We start from the raw sequence: 19,593 nt of genomic DNA on the forward strand, positions 1-19,593 counted from the left end.
TGGAGCTGGGGGGAGTTGTTTAGGTCAGCTACAAAGCCTTAACCAGATTAATCTTCAGCTGAGCACCCTTTCCCAATTAGTTCCCCAGCTTAAAGGCTCAGCAGGCAGCCTTCCCTACTGATGTCTGTCCTACTGTCTGGTGGGAGGAGGCAACATATATGCTAGTCCCTGTCTCCCAGCTCATTCCCAATTGGCTGGGTGAGAGGGGAGTGTTGCCTTCCACTCTGCAAGGTGCCAGGTCCTAGGCCCATAAAAAAAGCAGTGACTGACTTTCTTCCAAAGACTACCGTACTTATTCCCAGGACCACCTCCTCTCCTCTATTACCTCTTATTTCCCAGGTCTTTGTATACACCAAAAAAACCCTCCCAAAATCTTAAAGGGCCATGCCACCTGACCAGGGGTGGGCTGACTGCTAGGCACCACTGCCATTAACGGGCAGACTACACCATAACATACAGACTGTGTATTATTGTGAGCATCATGACAAAAATAAAAGAATTGGCACATGCCTTGAGTCCTCCATATCCAAGGATGTCAGTTAGCCAAGGAGCTGAGAGCCAGTGCCAGGTTGTCAGCTCAGGCAAAGGTTTCACTGGTTTGGTTCACATGCAGGTTGACCTGGTTTCTGCCCGCAGAAGGTTCAAGTCTATTTGGAAATGGCACAAAAAATCAGTGCGGAAGTCACAGGAAGGAAGGAGAACAGAAAGAAGGAGGTAATGAAAATAGGCACATGTAGTTACATCATTAATTACAAGAAGGCTCTTTTAAATAAACAAAAAACGTTCTCTCTGTTTCCCACCCTGTACCTGGAGTCATTGGTCCAGATCATCCCCCTCATATCCTGTATGCGTTTTGAAGGTTCTCTCCACAATCCTAAGAACTAGGAATTTGGGGCCAGGATCTCAGCTGGTATAAGGCAACACAGCTCCACTGAGGTCAGTGGAGCTAGACCAGTTTACATTAGCTGAGGATCTGGCCCTGTGCGTTTATTGCAGATTAAGGAAACAAATTGCAGGCTGATGGCTTGCTTCTGTATCAGAAAAACATAACAGCAATTCAATAGTGGTCTTGCTATCTAAGGTGCTGCAACAGGTTTTTCATTTTACTGGATAGGCTTATGGAGCTGGGCAGATGGTGACCTGCAGTTTTCCAGGGAACAAACCCACTGCCAGTGATAGGAGTGATATAATGGCACCATGTGGAAAGAGCAAACTAGCAGGCAGTTCATTTGTTATAAGAACTGTCTGAAACACAGGAGTGACTGAGAAAATGTTATTAAAAGGAACATGCAGATAGAACCAGCATGAGACTGGGACAGGCACAAAGAATTAAGCAGCACTAAATTACATGAAGGCATCCCAATGAAACCAAAATTAATATCCCTACCAAGAGGCAGCCATGCTATTAAGTTTAATTAGGCCTAAATCAGTTCTTAGGGAGACATCCAGTTTAAAGGCTTCCCACTTAAAAAGCGTACTGTACATTTGAAACAGGTTGGTACAGTCAGACAAACCTGTATGATTTCTCATTGAAAGTACATGTAGATCTTGGATCTAGTTATTATTGCTTTCTGTTTTGAAGGGCTTGTCTTCACTGCAGAGTTAACTTGAATTATAACTCAAGTCCTGTTCATGTATAAAACCCCCTTAACTCATATTTGGTGATACTTTTATCCAGTGCTTAATTTGTAATGAAAAAGGTGCCAGGGCTCAAGCAATGAGGTGCTGCGGCTCAAGCAATTTTTTTTTAATTTCATAATGGATGTGGCAAGCCCAGAGGTGCCGGGGCTATGGGCTCAGCCCTGGCAAGTCCTGGCACAAATTAAGCACTGCTTTTAACTCAAGTTGACTGGCCTGTAGGAGAGTATAGGCTACAGCTTGAGTTATCTCAGCTCATCAGCTGCTGACACAAACAATCCATGTAGCCCAAATTCTGCACTGTGATCCCTTTTCACTTGAGCTAGACTAAGGCCATGTCTATACGACGACTTGTGTTGGCAAAACTTATGTCGCTAGGGGTGTGAAAAAACATCCCCCACCAAGCGACATAAGTTTTGCCAGTATAAGTGGTAGTGTGCACAGCGTTATGTTGCCAGGAGAGCTTCTTCTGCCAACATAGCTACCACTGCTTGTTTACGTGGTTTTATTATGTCGATGGGAGAGCTCTCTCCCATCAGCATAGAGCGGCTACACGAGCAATCTTACAGCAGTGCAGCTGCATTGGTACAGCTATCCTACTATAAGCTTGCCAGTATAGACATGACCTAACTTGAGAGGAGTTCACTGCAGAGCTAACTGGAGTTATCTATGACTGGGTTAACACAAGGCCTAAGAGAAGATGTGGCAAAACCAAAAGGAAAGATAAGTACAAGTGCAGTGCGGTCTGGTGGATAGAACTCTGAACTAAGGAGTCAGAAAGTGTGGGTGTTCTTCCTGGGTTTGCCACAGACCTGCTTTGTGAACCTTGCTCAAGTGACTTCACTTCTGTGCCTCTGTTTTTCCCTCCCATCCTTCACCATGTATATTTAGATTCCAAGCTCTTCAGGAAAGAAGCTGTTTCTCACTATTGTTTGTCAAGAGCACTATACAAACAAATAATTAAAGAACAAGAGATGCTGTACAAAATGGTCTCCTCCTGAAGATACAAGATATGTATCCCTTCTGGGAACATAAAGTAGTAGGTTCACCTGATGCCTAGGGCTGTGAAGAGAGAAGTAAATCTGTCTCATGGATGATTTCAATATTTGGTTTTGTTCCAATTGAGAACGAAAACCCAAAATTTCAAAATTCCCCATAAAAGGTCGGGAAGCCTTTATGAAAAGGCCAGGAGTTCTGGGGAAGTCCAGGCTGGCAGGCAAGCTACTGCGAAGCAGAGCAGGTGAGCTGCCAGGAAACCATGCAGGATTCCGAAACCTGGGTTCTGTTGGAACTTAGTCACAAATCAAACTGCCGCAATGAAGCGTTTAGACTGGGTGGGGCAAAATTGACAAATCCCAATGAAAAAGTGTTTTGTCAGAATTTTTTCTGACTTGCCCTACTTATTAAGGGTTCCCAGACTGTTCTGTGCAGTCATATGGTCTGAATTGCTATTGAAAGCACCTAGTGAGAGACGTGTTATCTTCACATACCTTTCTCATGGTAAGCTCAGTATGTTTCAGTCTAATCAAGGCTATTCTTATCAGGGCCTGTTTATCAAAAGTATTACTTAAGATCACAAAGGAACCCTGGTAGGACCTCTGACTTTCATATTCATTTTGCCTGATTACAGCATGCATTGCCTCTTAACAAACAGAGGGTTGAGCTAAAAGTTGTATATTGTCTATCTCTGTAATGTTTTCAGTATTTGTTATAATTGATTTCTTACTCGTTTTAGGTCTCATATTTTTGTTTGTTTTCTGTATAGACAGATTTTCCATGTCTAGCCTCCTAATTAGATAGAATCTGTATTTTACATATATGGACGCTCTTAATGACTGAATAACAGGCTTTCATGATGAATGATTTCATTCTTAATTTGTTTTTATCAGTATTTTATCTTAGTAAAATACAGAACAACAAAAGAGTAGTCTAAATATATAGACAAGTATATTTTTAAAAGTAAATAAGGCTTTTTCTTGGAAGAGAGACTCAGTGGATAACTATAAATTTAGGGAGTGTCTAAAAAAAACCAAACCCCAAGACAAACAGAACTGCAATCCTGCATATATCCAATAAACCACAAATTGCTCCAATTTAAACATACGGAGCTGAAGTCTGATTTCAATGCAATGCCTGTTAGAACTATATTAGTACTGTATTGAAGAATTATGGATTGAAAAGTTCAGCGATAACTCCAGCTGACCTGAAATTTCACATTAGTAAAAAAATGTAAAGCTTAAAATAAGATAGGTTAAATATGTCTGTCTGTCTTTGAGCAACTTTAGCTCATGTGTTAGGAAGGTAGACAGTGCTATCACAATAGCAGACATTGGGACTTCTGGGTTATGTAACAGGAAGGAAATAATATTTTTTTGTCCAATGAAAAAAAAAAAAGATTTGCCCACCCTGATGCTAAAAATGCAGCTGAGGCAAGTGCACTTCTGAACTAAACATAAATAAACACACTCGACACCACAATAAGATCTCTTTTCAAATCCATTTTATTATACAAAAACAGGTGACTCTTTGGTCAAGTACAAAGTTGAAAAGCCAGTGAAAGAGATAAGAATGGAGACAGTTCTTTTTTACTCAAGTCTCATTATGTTTTGCAGACATCTCTTCTGTTTCTAGTTCACTGATTAAAACAGTCACCAGTAAGTAGATTTTTGCTTCGACTTTCTGGAGTCAAAAATGAGAATTTTCAAAGGTGTCTAGACTGTAATTGGACACTTCATGGGTGTGAGCTTGAGAGGTGCCAAGTACCCACCGACTGGGTATTAAGGACGTTCAGCTCCTCTCAGGAATTTGTCCCTAGTTATTGTCAAAATATGTATAACTGAAGAAAGATATTGTTATGAGGAATTATTACAATTCAGTTAAATATAGTTCTGTGATCACGTCTTTTTTAACATCTTTCTTTTCTATTAAATCATTTCAAACTTCTTTATTCTGTCTTCTCTGGCTCTGTGTCCTCTGCACCTCCATGGTAAGTCTTGGCCTTGAACCTCTCCCCACCCCACCAGCGGTGCTGGAACAATTTTTATAGTGGGAGTGCTGAAGGTGGAAACCATGTACTTGGGGTTTTATTACTGATTCAAGCCGGGGGTGAAGCAGCACCCTGAGGGTAGGTCTATACTTACCGCGCGGGTCGATGCGGAGAGTTCGACTTCTCGGAGTTCGAACTATTGCGTCTAATCAAGATGCGATAGTTCGAACTCCCCACGCGCTCCGGTCGACTCCGGAACTCCACCACCGCAAACGGCGGTGGCAGAGTTGACCTTGGAGCCGCGGACTTCGATCCCGCGGCGTCAGGACGGGTAAGTCAGTCGAACTAAGGTAGTTCGACTTCAGCTACGCTATTTGCGTAGCTGAAGTCGCGTACCTTAGTTCGACCCCACCCCCGTAGTGTAGACCAGGCCTTAGTTCCAGCACCTGTGCCCTCTGCTTCAAAGCCCTCCCTCTCTTTTCAGTCCTCAGCCCCAGCCCCAGGATTTGATGAAAGTCTTTATCTTCCCCCATCCCCTTCACAATACATAGTATTGCCAGATATTGTGAAGGACCATTCCTGCTTTTTGTTACAATAAATAGATTTCCTGATTATCTGAGGGACAACTAAGCTCCCAGAACACCCGGGTTAGTCATATTTTAAAGTGAAGTACTGTATCTGGTAAATTCACACACATCTCATGTGGCTTCTAATTACTTACTTTCAGTGAGGCTGCTTGGTGAAGACAGGCAGAAGCGGCTGCTTTCTTCCTACTGCTTACTTTCTTTTTCACTGTGTCAGTAATTCTCAGCTCTGATTCCTTCCAGTCTTTTTTCCTTCCAAGTTCCAGTTCTGTCTGTGCAACTTCAAAGCAATCACTGGTCACTATGAAAACTAAGGAGACATCCCAAGTAGTGCTTTGAATCCTAACGCCAACAGGCGTTGGTACTTCTATACATGCAATGCACTGACAGCTGCTTAATACTATAGAGTCCTTTCACAACCAGCATAAAAAACCTTTTTCTAATAAGCATGTGTGAAAGTAGAATGAATTATATTGTAAAACTAAGAATGGATTAAAGAAATGTTGTATGTACCTTTAAGCAGAAATAAGAAATGTTGAAATATAGGTGCCAGGAAAAGAAACATTAGGCATAAACAATGGTGCTAATGGCGAAACATTAACAGAAGATGGGTAATAGTTAGTAAGGAAATAAGATATGCATGCCTAGCCCAGGTAAACTTATCTGATTCTGCTTCCTTTGTTATCTTGTTAAGTTCTCACCCTTTTATCTGTATAAATAAGATAGTTTGTGTCTTGCATGGTGCTCACATTATCTGGGTGTTATTAGCAGAGCGCTGTGCTAATAACACAGAGTGGTCTGACAAACTGTGAGTCCTGAGTCTAACTTTGACACATGAAAACATCTCATACATTCTGTTATACAGTACAGCACACCATGCATACGCTCTGCTTACATAGTACAACGCATCATTGTGATGGCATATACCATTATGTTCACCATTTTTACAGAATTATTACAAACTCGGTACAAAGTATGCCTTGTGAGGTATCATTTGAAAACTCAATCTGCTGAACATTATTGTCCTGGTAAAATATGTGTATCAACCTTGTATATAAAGTTATACGTTTCTACTGTGTAACGTGTTCCAGAGTTAGAAAGGCAGGACCAAACCAGTTCTTCAGAGGCATTAGTATCTGCAGACAGGTATCAATAAAGTCAAGCGGATTATCTCTTACTGCCTCACATCCACAAGGGACTGTCTGTCGACATGTTTCAGCAAGGATGTTTCTAGCACAAGAAATTTAATTATAAAGAGGGGAGACAATTGCTTGACCTCACTCTCCTCCTTCATCTCTGCTCATGACATCAACAACACTCAAAGAATGGAACTCAGGGTTGGGGAAGACCTGGCTGGGAGGCTTTTCAGACAGTACAGACTGCTGTATGCTTATGGTGAGAAAAACCGTTTGCTTTTAAATTCACTTAATTTGTTGAGTTAGGCAATTAGCTTGCATTTTATCTTTTTATTTCTTTTGTCACCAATCCTGACTTTTATGCCTCATTACCAGTATCCACTTAAAATCTTTTTCTTTCTGTAGTTGTTAAACTTGTTTTACCCTTTTATCTTAACCGGTGTGTTTGGATTAAAGTGTGTGGGCAATTCCATTTAGGATTATAAGGCTGGCGCATATCATTTTCCATTGATGAAATGACAGACTTTATATGAGCTTGCATTGTTCAGCAGTGTGTTGGACAGTAGAAGATGCACATTTCTGGGGGTAAGTCTGAGACTAGGGAGCTTGTTGGTATTGCGCTGCAGTTTAATTCATGAGTGGCTAGCTAGTAGCACTCAATATTGTGTAACTGGGAGCAAGTTACATGCTGGAGACTGTGTGTTAAGTGGCCAAGAGTGGCTGTTCACACAGTAATGCAGTGTAAGAGGCACCCTAAATTGGAGAATTGGGGTGACACAGCTATTCAATAGTCCAAATTATACCTGGGGTTATGTCACAACCATACATAAATATATTGCATATCCAGTCTTATTCTCCTATACTTTATCCCACTCTTTTCACCACCATTGCCTTTCCCCCCTCCCTTCTGAATCTTTGCCATCTTTCTCACATACCCAATGTCCCCCATCACTTTCAGCCCTCTTTTGCTCCCCAAAAGGCAAAGAAACATAATACCAGAGAGGCCCATTAAAAACCATTTAAGTTGTTCTTCAAGATAAGCCAGTTAAATAAGCTGCTATAAAAGAAAACAAGAGTACATTTTTTTTCCGGAACAGATGCCAATGAAGAGAGTTAATTCTTCAGATGAGAGGACACAACTTGCAAAGTTTGAATCCAGATCTGAACTTTCCCAGACTTGAGAGGATGAGGGGTGGGTCCAGGATGTTGGCCCAGTTGGTCATAGAAAAAGGGCCATATTATAAAGTTCAGATGCTGATCCCAACTTTCCCAAGATTCAGAAGGTGAACTAGATCTCTACTTAAAACCTTCACCTTTTAAAGCCTTTACTTTTTCCAAAACAGTTTCTGTTTAGCTCCAATGGGGTTCCTCTCCCAAGCACAAGTATGTTCTTATTCATAATTATATGAACACTCACAGGTCAATAACCAAGAAGATCATTGTTTAAGAAATAACTAGCTGCCCTTCCAGCCCAAGCTACACAGTTTATTTCCTTCAAATCTTTCCAGATTGGCCACAAAATTGACAGTTATGTATTATTTATTTGTAGCATGACAGGCGGCAGACAAAATCAGAGTCCTCATTATGCATTGTACGGAAGGAGATGGACCCTTTCCTGAAGAGCTTACAGTTTAATTGAAGACAAGACACAATAGGTGTAATACAGGGGTCCCCAACGCGGAGGCGTCGCCCCCGAATTTCTGCAGCCTTTCAGCGGCAACGCCTCTCAATGACGCCGCTTGTTGCCGACAAGTGATGTCATTGAGAGGTGTCGCCGCTGAAATGCCGCAGAAATTTGGCGGCATTTCGGCATGTGCTCCACCGCCGCCATGGTCCTTTGTCTGGCACCCGCCAGACAAAAAGGTTGGGGACCACTGGTGTAATACATAGGAAGGAATGTGAGTGTAATAATGATATGAGGACTTGCTTACAGAGACCTGTTATCTGTCCAATTCAGTGGTTCCAAATTATTTAGAGTAGCTTTTAAAAAAAAAAGTATATAATAAGCCCTCTTTCCATGGACACATTGCGCATTGTCAGTCATGCTGTTTGTACGGAGCACTATCCTGGGGGATTTCAATGGAGCAGACTTCAAATTAAGTCAATGTTTACCTCGTATGTACAGTTGCCTTTGTGAATGCTGAAACTGGGAAGGAAAAGAGTTAGCTTGACCATTTTCCCACCCCACAAATGCAGGTATGTTCCCTAGAGTGTGTTGGTTCTTCCCTAGTTTGTCTACTTTAGCTTTAAATGGTTCAAGTGATAGGGCTTCCAACATTTTCCTTGGAGACTATTTCTGAAAGTGTCCCAAAAATAATATGAATGCTGTCATAAACAGATAGTTAAGGATTAATGCCTCTTTTACCTGTAAAGCGTTAAGAAGTTCACCTAGCCTAGCTGACACCTGATCAGAGGAACCAACGGAGGAACAAAGTGTTTCAAAAGGAAGGAGGGAAGTTTTCCTTTGTTTAGTCAGTTTCAGTTTCAGCCAGAGTGAAAAAGATCAAGGAACCAGCCTCTTATCAGAGTAGTAAGTTTTAGAAAGGAATAAATAGATTTATGTTTATTTCTTTGTAACCTGTCTTGTGCAATTAGAGGAAGAATCAAATTGGGTATTTGGGTATTTTTTGTGTAACTAAGTTTTTGCCCAGGGGAACATCCTCTGTGTTTTGAATCTGTTGTCTGTGAGAGTAGCTGGTATGCTAATCTTTCCCAGAGGGTTTTCTTTTACCTTTCTTTTCTTTAATTAAAAGCCTTTTTCTTAATACCTGATTGATTTTTTCCTTGTTTTTAGATCCAAGGGGGTTGGATCTGGATCCACCAGGAGTTGGTGGTAGAAAGGAGGAGGGATGGTGAATTTCTCCTTGTTTTTAGATCCAAGGGGGTTGGATCTGGATCCACCAGGAGTTGGTGGTAGAAAGGAGGAGGGATGGTGAATTTCTCCTTGTTTTAAGATCCAAGAGGTTTGGATCTGTGTTCACCAGGAAATTGGTGAAGTCTCTCAAGGCTACCCAGGGAGGGGAAGGTTTTTGGGGGAAAGAGGATGTTCCAGACACTGAGAAATCTGGATGGTGGCAGCAAGACCAGATCTAAGCTGGTAGTTAAGCTTAGAGCTTCTCATGCAGGTCCCCCACATCTGTACCTTAAAGTTCAGAGTGGGGAAGGAACCTTGACAAATGCAAACTGCATTATGGCTGTTTTCCAAAGGCATGGTTACAGATGAATTTTTTTTCTGTTAAAAGTTAAGATGTAGTAGAGGTCTTTTTAAGGAGATTGACTTTTTGCATAATCTATCAAAGACTTGGATACGGCTGTACATGGAGGCAGTTTGCTGTCTTCCAGGCCTTTGCTTAAACTGCTATGAGTTCTGCCTTATTACTTCTGCCCCTATTCTCCAAGCGCTTTTGAAGAGCTCTTTGTGTCAGTCCTGGGTGTGTGTGGAATAGTTGCTTTCAGCTGGTTTTGTAACCCTTGGTCTTGAGGTCATCCAGATGCCAGGACAGTCCTTGGACCAAGTCTGCTGTGGCTTGTGATGGCAGCCCACAGCCACAGGAAATCTTTGGGCAACCAGGTGTAGTGGTCGCCTACTCAACCCCTCTTTTCCTCAGCACTGGGAATCCTCCAGCTGCCATATCTATTGGCTCTATGGCTGTTTTGGAGGTGGAGGCAATATCCATGTGGTAAATCACAGATGCATGTTTTTATATATGTTATGTATACGTAAAGTGATAAGTAACAATCAGCACGGATTTGCCAAGAACAAATCATGTCAAACCAACCTAATAGCTTTCTTTGACAGGGTAACAAGCCTTGTGGAGGGGCGGGGGGGAAGCTGTAGATGTGGAATATCTTGCCTTTAGTAAGGCTTTTGGTATTGTCTCACATGCCCTTCTCATAAACAAACTAGGGAAATACAACCAAGATGGAGCTACTATAAAGTGGGTGCATAAGTGTTTGGAAAACCATTCCCAAAGAGTAGTTATCAGTCAAGCTGGAAGGACATATTGAATGGGATCAGTTCTGGGTCCAGCTCTGTTCAATATCTAAATCATTGATGAAGATAATGGCATAGAGAGTACCCTTACAAAGTTTGCGGATGGTAACAAACTGGGAGAGGTTGCAAATGCTTTGGAGGATAGGCTTAAAATTCAAAATGATCTGGACAAACTGGAGAAATGGTCTTATGTAAATAGGATGAAATTCAATAAGGACATATGCAAAGTACTCCAATTAGGAAGGAACAATCTGTTGCACACATACAAAATGGGAAATGACTGCCTAGGAAGGAGTATTGTGGAAAGGGATCTGGGAGTCAGAGTGGATCACAAGCTAAATATGAGTCAGTGTAACACTTGCAAAAAAAAATCATTTGGGGATGTAGTAGCATGAGTGTTGTAAGCAAGACATGAGAAGTAATTCTGCCGCTTTACTCCAGGCTGATTAGGGTTCAACTCTAGTATTGTGTTCAGTTCTGTGTGACACACTTCAGGAAGGATGTGGACAAATTGGAGAAAGTCCAGAGAAGAGCAACAAAAATGATTAAAGATCTAGAAAACATGACCTATGACGGAAGATTGAAATAAGTGAGTTTGTTTATTCTGGAGATGAGAAGATCAAGAGGGGACATAACAGTTTTCAAGTACCTAAAAGGTTGTTACACGGTGGAGGGAGAAAATAATTCTCCTTAACCTCCGAGGATAGGGCTAGATGCAATGGGCTTAAATTGCAGCAAGGGCAGTCTAGGCTGGACAATAGGAAAAACTTCCTAACTGTCACGGTTGCTAAGCACTAGAATAAATTGCCCTGGGAGGTTGCCTCCATCTTTGGAGATTTTGTTAAGAACATTGCAGGTCACAGAACCTCATCCACCCTCTCCTATAATAGACCCCTGACCACTGATTGTGGAGTCTCCATCATTGGAGATTTTTAAGAGCAGGTTAGACAAACATCTGTCAGAGATGGTCTAGATAATACTTAGTCCTGCCATGAGTGCAGGGGACTGGACTAGATGACCTCTTGAGGTCCCTTCCAGTCCTATAATTCTATGTTAATATGATAGTGCCAAATAGCTTTCAAAGCAAAGTAAATGGGGTGACTGGAAGCTACAGGGCCAAAGTGCAGCCCTTACTCTTGCGAGTAGTCTAATCAGTCTTCAGACAGAACTCATGCAAGTAAGCCACACCTAACATCACACCTAACAGACTGAGCCCTACAGGCAAGATAGGCAGGGAGACACCTAGTTTGAGTATCTCAGGAGGGCTTCAGTGTGAACCAAGTAGCTGGCCATCAGGACTGAGGTGGCTGTGCACATACTCACATGTACATAGTTTCCTAAGGACTTTATCAATGGAAACTTGGTGCCTAGATAGTTTAGATACCTACAGGGTTAGGTGGCAGCTGAGCAGGGGTTTTGTGAATGCCAAGGGTGCCTAAATGTTGGATTTAGTCACCTAAGTGCCATTGTGAATCTACAAAAAGAACAGGCGTACTTGTGGCACCTTGGAGACTAATGAATTTATTTGAGCATAAGCTTTCGTGGGCTACAGCCCACTTCATCAGATGTATAGAATGGAACATATAGTAAGAAATATTTATACATACAGAGAACATGAAAAGGTGGAAGTAGCCATACCAACTGTAAGAGGCTAAATAATTAAGAAGAGGTATTATCAGCACGAGAAACAAAACTTTTGTGGTGATAATCAAGATGGCCCATTTTAGACAGTTGACAAGAAGGCGTGAGCATACTTAAAGCCTTTAGAAGTCCGGGTGTCACTGAAAGTTCATGGAATTTAGGCACCTAAGTCTCATTGCTAAAACTGAGTTAGCTACTTAGGCACCTAAGTGTCTTAGGCCTTGCAATGCTGAGAGAAGCAAGGCCTAAATACCTTTATAAATCTAGGCCTATGTCCTTATGTTAGATGAGAACACTCAGGCTGAAAATTTTCTCCAGGCATTAATTCACATAGATGGCAAGCCAGCTTCTGAATGCCCAGCCCCAATATTCCAGGGTTGAGCCTACAGGCCTAACCACAGAGGAAGGACAGAGAGCCCGTTGAATGGAACATTTCCAGGCTATGCTCAGCCAGCCAGACCCATTAACACGCATTGACAGAAGTGAAGAAATAGCGAACTTATATCACTAGAAGTAATAGCCTTGGAGGAAGTAACAGACCACAAAGCAACTGAAGAGTTGTAAAGCATCCATCTATGATAAGATAGATGCTGACGTGTTAAAAGCTGGAGAGGAAGTCACAAGCTTATTTGCAATAAATGGAGAGGGCTGACCCTCCTATCTACATCCTATCCAAGACGATAGTGCAAAACACTTTTCCAGGTGCAAACTGCTGCACCCACCTGTTGTCTCTCCACCCATCATCCTCTCTCACCCTGCAGCCCCTCCAATTCCAGGAGCTACAGCTTCCTTTTTGTGACTTGGCCCTCAAGCCAGGTCACTGTGGCCCTGCCCTTCTGGGGCATCAATGTCTTTCAGTGCAAATTGTCCCAGGCAGTCCATTAGCCACTGCCTGGTCTGTACCACTTTCCCAGTGGCTGGTAGGGGAACCCGGGCCCACCCTCAACTTCACATTCCAACTCTAGTTAGCAGCCAAGGTCTGTTCCATCCTGGACTTTGCTGCCTTTTCCTTGAGCCATTCTGTACCTTCTGATTCTCCTCTCTTCTCTGGGTTTGCCAGCGATACAACTCCCTCCTCCCAGGAAGTAACTGTAGGCTATTTGCCTCTACAGCCCCAAAACACATCTTCCATCTACCAGGGAGTAACTTCAGTCTACTTCCCTGCAGCCCCTTTCTGCTCTCAGCTCCTGAGCTTTATACAGGCCCCACCTGCTCCTGCCCGATGGAGCCTTATCTCTAATTAATCCCTGTTCCCTGGCTTCTCCTCCAGGTGCAGCCTGGAGAATAAATTGGCTCTCCTAGCCACCTTAACACCTTCAGACTTTGTGTGGGGTGGACCCTCCATCACAAGCATAAAAACAGAAGTGGGTCTTTGTATCAGTATGCAGAAGACCAAGACTGTGGAATAAGGGGAGAATGCACATGTGTGATTGATGGATAACAGTATGAAAGAGCGGATGCTTATCTATCTTGGATGTACAATATCTGCTAATGGGCAGCTCACTAAAGAAGGGAAGGCAAGAATCAGTAAAGCTAGTGGATCATTTTCCCATCTGTCAAACTTCTGTAAGAGTTAGATGATACATCTACACAGTAAAATGAGGTTGTACAACTCTATTGTCTTTCCAACACTATTGTACACCTCAGAAATGTGGCAGATGGCGGAAGTACACAACGGGAAGCTGAATGCTTTCCACCAGTGTTGTCTGCAAGTAATCTTGGGGGTTCATTAGAGAGGCTGTGTAATCTGTGCAGAAATGTTACACTGCATGGTCAACGGATTGCAGACTAATTAATATGACAGAGATGACTACAGTGGTTTGGCCATGTTATCAGGCTACCCCATGGCAGAAGCACAAATTACATCTTAGATTGGATTTCATCTGGAGAGAAGGAAGGTGTGGAGGACAAAGAATGACCTATGGCAGGATGATTGAAAAGGATGCTGCCATCATGGAGACAACTTATGATGGAGTCAAACATTTTGTTGTGGATAGACAGCAGTGGGGAAAAAATGGGTTTCCTCATGTGCTACTAGACACACCAGATTCTAAATCTAAACAAGTCTGTGGGATTATTCATGAGTGGAAAGTTTATTGTATTACTCACACCTCTTGTATGAAAGGCCATAAACCACCACTTTAAGAGACTGATATCTAGTGTGAAAAAGAGAAGTTTTAAAGTATCAGATAATTTCATATGACATCAAATAATAGTAGCCCTTTATTGTCTGTTGATTTTATTATACCCAGCAACATGACTCATTTCTGTCTGGAAAAATTAATGTATAACTCAGGTGAAAGAAGCAGAATGAGAGAGTGAATAGCTGACTTTTTTCTGTAAGGGTCATTCCAATGTGGTATTTTTGACCTCCTACCTAGTTTTGTAACTTTGGAGTAGACTTGTTCTAGATCTTGTTATGAAAACCACACTGGGTTAGAATGCAACTTGACAAGCTGGTCTGAATAAGAGGCAAGATGTAGCTACACTGTTCTAAGAGCAGACAAGAAAACAAAATTGCAACTTAGGGCTTGTCTACATTTTAATTTGAAAGTTAATTCAGACTAAGGTAGAGTGTGAAGTAAAAACTAATACCTATTACAGAATAACTCCATGTGTAGAAAAGCCCTCAGAGACGGTTCCATTTTTGTCATAGAGCAGGTGCTGCCCTTGTCAGTGACTAAGAGGGAGGAGGTAGAGATCCTCTCAATCCCTGTCCTTTACAATCCCCTTCCTTGTAGTAGGTGGTATCAGACAAGTAGCCCCTGACCTCCTCACCGCAGGTAGACTCACCATATGAACAGGTTTGTTCAGGAGCTATTGCTCCCCCTGCATGCAAAGTATGGTCTGTGATAATCTAGCCATATATAAATCCTAAGTATTGTTTGCCAAGTCATACAGTATATCATAATGAGAAAACACGTGCACCCAAGGCCCCATATTTACATTGCTCAGACTATTAGCAGAACAGTAAAGAAAGCAAAAAGATAAAGTTGAGAATGTTACTTTTATCATGATAAAAGTAGACTGGTGGAGGCCTGGGAAAGTTGGCTATTTAGGAACTTTAGGGGAGATTTGCTAAAGCACCTAAAGGAGTTAGACACCTGAATATACCACCCACTAGTTTCTTAAGCCATGCACTGTATGTAAATCACATGCAGCTTATTATATACTCATTTAATGGGAGAAACTCCTAGAAAATATCCAGACTACACATACAGAGTAAAGTGATATTTTACATGCTGCATCCCATTATTCCAGAGAAACAGATCTATTCATTCTTTTCAGAAGCTTCAATAAATGTATTGCTGATTATTTATAAATAAGGGGTTTCCTGAAATTTCAAGCCACAAGCAGCCCCTGAGTGAATTGGTACCATTCTGTTTATTGTAGTCGATTATAACAGGGCTCAATTTGGCCATTTGTGTTTAGAATGATAAATCCAAGCCACTCTGTTTTCATATTCAAATGAACCACAACTCTAAATCTTCTGGAACTCCAGGATAATGGTATTCGCAGCAATGCTCAAAAGAGAGTATTTAACTGTAGTCAAGAACATGTAATACATTAATTTTAAACACTTTTTCCCCCTCCTGGGGCATTGGGATTAATCTGCCATGTAAAAAGAAACAATTTCTGATAAGTCCCAAAAATACACAGGAAAAAGTGATTCACCATCTACAAGAAGGATTCAGCTTAATTAGTGATATCATTTCTCCTCCTTTCATAAAGAAACTAGTCACTAGTCTTTTTCCCCCCTGGAATTCCCCACTATTGTTACCAGTGATGAAGCTACTGTAGCAAGAGCTCTCAGGTGGTGACTGGAATTCTAGCCTCTGTCTTCTTATCTTGTCTACACAAGATGGTTAGATCACCTGTAACTCCTGGTGCCTTGTCTGCACCATTAGTGCTGCACCAGTAGGAGGAAAAGAGCTATTGTAGATTAGGCCATAGCACCTGATTTGTCTCTCATGCTGTTGTCAATTAAGAACAACTCCAGCAAGATTAGAATCAGGCTCACATAGAACGATTAAGTTTCAGCTTGCAGTGTATGCAGACAGAAAAGAGGAACCAAAACTAATAGAGGGAAAGTCTGCAGAGACCAGACTGAAACCCTCCACCTTGACATAACCCTTCAGAAATTCTGAATGCACAGTGAAGTGTCTGTCTATGATGAGTCAGAATTCCCCTTTAAAACAATCATTAACATTTGTCTATGAATAATGAGTAGAAAGCCAGTGAATCTGATATCTGAACTGTAGCAACATTTCTTTACTTACTTTTCAGTGTTCTAGACAGTGGTTCAATATGACTCCTATATGTAAGCAGGGGAACGGTCCCGCTATTGTGGGGAACTTTCCTGGCTTCTGCACTACCCCGGTGAAGTGGGCTAGTGAAAGGATCTGAGCCCTCGCTTCCACTTCCTTTACCCAGAGGCCTCCCTGCCCTCGAGGACTCCCCTTCCACTCTCCTGTCTGGCAGAGTCCTCGTAACCCCAACAAGGCTGGGCCCAGGATTCCTGGAGGGCTCAACCCCCAACCCTGCTGTGGTCACTCAGGACAGGGGTTGGGTGTCCCCACTCCAGGGTACTCTCTCTGCACTGGGCACCTTCCTGACCCACTGATCATTTCATACAATTTAAAGCAAATACAAGTTGTTTAATTAACAATTAAAAAGGAAAAATGGGACAGGTTAAAGGAAAACACATCACGCTGCTCTGTGGCATGGAACATCACAAACAGTCTCTAAAATGTCAGGGCAGTTCACAGTCTGTTCCCTGTAGGTCCCAGGCCTCCTTCTCAGGCCCTGGCTGTGCTGCAGGGACGCTGCGGGTCGGACACTTGCTCTGGCGGTGGCCACACGCTCTCAGGTTGTGGGTGGCAGGACCTTTCTTCCGAGCATCGCCCCCACCCTGTCAGGGTTACAATCCCCCCACGGTCTGGCCTGCAGAGCCTTTTGGCTGAGGCGTCTCCCTACGCTGGACCCACTGCCCAGGGTTCCCCCTCGCACTCCCCAGCTGCTCACCGCACCCAGCTCCGGACTGCTCCAGCTTCAGCTCCACTCCGCGTCAGTACGGCTACTGCTGCTACTCGGCCTTCAGCTCCCTGGGCTGCTTCTCTGGCTCTGGTTGCTGCAGCTCTGCTCCCAGGACAGGTCTGCTCTGCAGGCTGCTTCTGTGACTCTGCTCCCATCTCTGACCTGCTTCCTGGGCTGCTTGTCTGGCCCCTCTGGCTCTGGTTGCTGCAGCTCTCCTCAGGGCAGGTCTGCTCTCTCTAGGCTGTGCTCTGGCTTTTTGGGCTGCAGCTCTGCTCCCAGCAGCTTAGCTTGGGGCCCTGCTCTCTCCTTAGCTCAGCCTCACTCTGTCTGACTCAGGCAATTCCAGCTCACATGGGGGACAGGACCTCCCTGGCCCCCTGACTCCCTGATTAGCCTGTCCACCCTGTCAATCAGGCTGATCTAGAGCATTGGCCTCGCCCCTTTTAGTGCTGGGAGCTAGCCAACCAAAACACCCCCACTGAATGTTAGTAAGGGGGCAACAGTCCCCTTACATATATAACATGTTGAATGGCTGAGTAGGTTCCCAACATTTTAATTATGGCTTGAGTAATCCTATGCAGTACACTTACATTTAAAGTTAAATTGCAGCCATTTTGTTCAGCCCCACAGTCCAAGAGCTGCCCTCTCACCTCAAGTAAACTTTAAAAATAACATTTTTAATTCAAATTCTCATGTCTAAAAAGCTAGTCATCTTTCTACAAGCAGTGGCCTTTGTAACGCTGAGTTCTCAGACTGCCAATGGCAGAGATATAACACTTATTTACAGCCTGCTGTACTATGACTTATCAAGTATATTTTCCAGACCCAAAAGTATTACTTAAATCAATGAGAATTTGAGGGTTGCAAGGAATACAGGGTAAGATCCTTAAATTGTAATAAATCAATTTTTAAAAAACATTTAAACACTACCATTATGTGTGATTGTGAAATATATAGTTGAAGGAGGTTGGAAACTGGCTTACTCTTTGGTGCAGCTGACATCAACACTTTATATCCTCAAACTGCAAGATGTTCTAAAACCTCAGTGGTAACTAGCTCATTTTTCAAATCCAATTCTGATTTTATTCATGGCAAGAAGGACTGCTAACTTTTTCAGAGAACTGATCTGAATGTGAGGAGGAAAAGTGTTCTTCATTGCTTAGGACAGTGTTTCCCAAACTTGGGATGCTGCTTGTGTAGGGAAAGCCCCTGGTGGGCCGGGCCAGTTTGTTTACCTGCCGTGTCCGCAGGTTTGGCCGATTGCGGGTCCCACTGGCCACAGTTCGCTGCTCCAGGCAAATGCGAGCTGCTGGAAGTGGCGTGGGCTGAGGGACGTATTGGCCGCTGCTTCCAGCAGCTCCCATTGGCCTGGAGCAGGGAACCGCGGCCAGTGGGAGCCACGATCGGCTGAACCTGCGAACGCGGCAGGTAAGCAAACCAGCCCGGCCCGCCAGGGGCTTTCCCTACACAGGCAGCGTCCCAAGTTTGGGAAACACTGGCTTAGGGTAAGAACAGAGATAGGCCCCAAGCTACAGTGTTCGACTTTAGGCACAAGTTTCATCAAAATAAGACATTCACAGGACCTCAGTAACATGCATTCATGTGGAGAACATGTAAACATTTATATCACAAACAGGTCTACTCTCACCCTTCCTTGCCTTTATTAACACTAACAGACCATAAAGTTCAGCTCAAACCTGCTTTCCCATGTCTGTGTGCTTCTTCCTCTCTAAAAAGCCACTCTCCCATTTCTTTCTATATGGGTTGGATAATGAGCCATCTATTTCAATGAGTAACCGGAGCCCCCTTAATCCCTTCCTGACAGGGTCAACAGTTGCTAACAGGATAGGATGTTTCAAGCAAACACTGCCAGCTTGTTAAACCTTGCTGGGATTTTTTTTGGAAAACACCACACACTTGGCACATGAAAAAAAATTGCTCTTAAGAAGTATTTGTATGTACCCCAGAGATAGTTATCGCTTATATGGATGCAGTAAGGTGGTGAATTCCACTAGAGGCAGAGAAATCACCCCAAGCCTCCCTTCAGTTTTGACCAGAGGTTTCCTCCATCTCTGAATTAGGGTCATTTAAACTAATTTCCTTTTAAACAACAGTGAATATCTTCAGAGCCCAATATTAAAGCCAAATGTGCTCACACAAAAGAGGAACATAGCTGACTAGTAAATAAGAGCAAGAGATACTCCTTTTTTAATTAAATTCGAAATGCTGCACAAGTAAGCCACTTTGGAAGTGTGAATTTATTTCTGCACTAAATGTTTTGTTGGGAGTCTGAAGCAGAAAATTGAATAAGTGTTTTCAGTGCTGTATAAGCTTTGCCACAACTCTATCCTTGCCAGAGATTTGTCAGGCAACAGGATTGAGATTTTCTTATCAGATTTGTTGTTGCTCCAGAAAAACTAGAGCATATGTTCTATAGTAACTACACTGGGGAGTAGTATAGATTCTTAATAGAGGTGCATTTTCTTAGCTTAAGGCTTTTCCTAATCATTATCACTCACATAACCCAGGTATTTGGTTTGTCTGATTCTCTTTATTCTGTGTACTAAGCATGCTCCT

At 42.8% G+C, this 19,593-nt stretch overlaps 1 long non-coding RNA gene across 1 annotated transcript; it reads right to left on the reverse strand.

Annotated features, from left to right (window-relative positions):
- Positions 1-486: 486 nt before the first annotated feature.
- Positions 487-15,881, reverse strand: LOC120396497. Its single transcript, XR_005593183.1, has 3 exons — positions 15,761-15,881; positions 5,346-5,518; positions 487-647 (listed from the first exon to the last, which is right to left on the reverse strand). It is a non-coding gene; the product is annotated as an uncharacterized LOC120396497 (long non-coding RNA).
- Between the last annotated feature and the right edge of the window lie 3,712 nt (positions 15,882-19,593).

Source organism: Mauremys reevesii, linkage group 2, assembly GCF_016161935.1.
Source record: "Mauremys reevesii isolate NIE-2019 linkage group 2, ASM1616193v1, whole genome shotgun sequence".
NCBI classification, from domain to species: domain Eukaryota; kingdom Metazoa; phylum Chordata; order Testudines; family Geoemydidae; genus Mauremys; species Mauremys reevesii.